This window comes from Galeopterus variegatus, unplaced genomic scaffold (assembly GCF_000696425.1).
Source record: "Galeopterus variegatus unplaced genomic scaffold, G_variegatus-3.0.2 Scaffold9521, whole genome shotgun sequence".
In the NCBI taxonomy this organism is placed as follows: domain Eukaryota; kingdom Metazoa; phylum Chordata; class Mammalia; order Dermoptera; family Cynocephalidae; genus Galeopterus; species Galeopterus variegatus.
In genome coordinates, this window is record NW_007735632.1 from 56,378 (window position 1) to 58,228 (window position 1,851).

At 47.8% G+C, this 1,851-nt stretch overlaps 1 pseudogene; it reads right to left on the reverse strand.

Moving 5' to 3' along the window:
* The window catches only part of LOC103609356, a 19,628-nt pseudogene that overhangs the window by 10,734 nt on the left and 7,043 nt on the right, over nt 1-1,851 (reverse strand).

Sequence of the window (1,851 nt, forward strand, 5' to 3'; positions counted from 1 at the left end):
CTAATAAGCCAGGTAGAATAATTTCCCCGAGGTTAGAAAAACTGACTCCAAATTTCAGACTGAAAGGGCCCACAGGATGTCCAATAAAGTGGAAACACCGACACCTACATCTATTCTGGCGAAAATGCACAAGAAGAAGGGAAAAGTCCTAAAAGCTCCCAGAAAGCAGGGAGGAAAGGAATGAGAATGGGCTTGGCACTTCACACTCGCAAGCGAAGAGGCTGGAAGGCAGAATTGGGCTCTAAGGTTAAGAGTGGCCTCACACTGTCCGAAACCCAAGCAAAGGACACTGAGCCCAAGAAGGGCTGACGGGCAGGGGCCTCATTTGCATATTGCCACAGCTCCTTCCTTAGCCCGAGGCTCATCCACAAGTCTGGGCTCTGAGAAGATTCCTGAGCACATCCCAGTGACCAAGCTCTCACCCACAACCAGGGGCCCCTTTCCCTGGCCTGCCTCACCAGGTGTGTGCTCACCTGGACAGCTCCGCACTGGGCTTCCTCTGTCTGCCACCCAGGACTCTTCTCCTTGTCCCAACCTGAAGACCACATCTGGTTTGGCAATTAGATACCCTGTTCAGGGGAAATGACATAGGACTGCATTATTAATAGCAGTGGCATTCCAGAACCAAGGCGAACCTTGCAGACTGAAGATGGTACGGCCTCGGTGACTGCCCAGTGCACACAGCTAGGTTGCCCCTCAGTATAGAACATCCACATAGACGGCAAGAGCACAGATGCTCTATAGAGCGTCCAAACGGGACTTTGAATTCTTGACAGTGAGCCTTAAGCCCAAACTCACTGAGGGTTTGCAACACCCTGAGCTTGCAGCAGCCTAGAAAGGGAGACACTACTGGGTGTATTCTGTGTCACACTGTAGAGTGGTCCCTCACCCACAGACACCAGGTGGCTGTAGTTCTCAAGCATGACATCCCTGTAGAGGTTCTTCTGTGCAGAGTCCAGTTGCTCCCACTCCTCCAGGGTGAAGTCCACGAACACATCCTTGAAGGTCAATGACTCCTGTAACAGCACATTCCTCGTTAGCCCAGTGTGATCACTCTGGGGAACTGGGATGTGACGCCTCACACACATAGAGGGCTTACTCTGTGCCCTTCTAAGACCTTTACATGTACTAAAGATTTCAATCCTCACCACCACCCTAGGAGAAACCTGACAGACAAGGAATGTGAGGCACACAGAGTGTGAAGTAACTAGTCCAGGCTATCGCAGCTAGGAAACAGGGATTAAAATCCATGAGGTCTGGCTTCAGCACCCATATTTTTAAACAATACAGTATGTTGCCTTTTTGGATAGAATTGTTCTTATGCTGTTCAGTAGTCATACTTTGACATGGTATATGATGTAGAATATTCATATAACTACAATTATTTTAAACTCTATGAGGAGAAACAGATAGGATGTTAGAAATACCTTACCCTAGCAATTTATTCTTTCAACACATATTTACTGAATAGAGACCAAACTGGTATGTCTTGTGGATGTAACAATTAATTTAAAAAACCCAAAAAACAAAACAAAAAAAACACCGCCTGAACTCAAGAAGGTTGAGTCTAGTAAAGGGAGAAAAACAACACAAACTCACAGACAAAAGGGAGGGAGGCTGCCCTACAGGGGCAATGACAGTTGTAGGACAGGGTCCAGGTAGCCCAGAGAGGAGAAAGTCATTCTGCTCGGAGCTGACAGAGCAGGCTTCACAGGAGATACAGAGCTAGAACAGTTCTAAACATAGCTAATCAGTCAGGACAGACAGTTCTAACTGCAGCTCTTCAATCGTGAGACAAGGAACAGAAAGCCAGAGGGTCAGCAGCCTGGGCAGCTGACTAAGGATAACGGG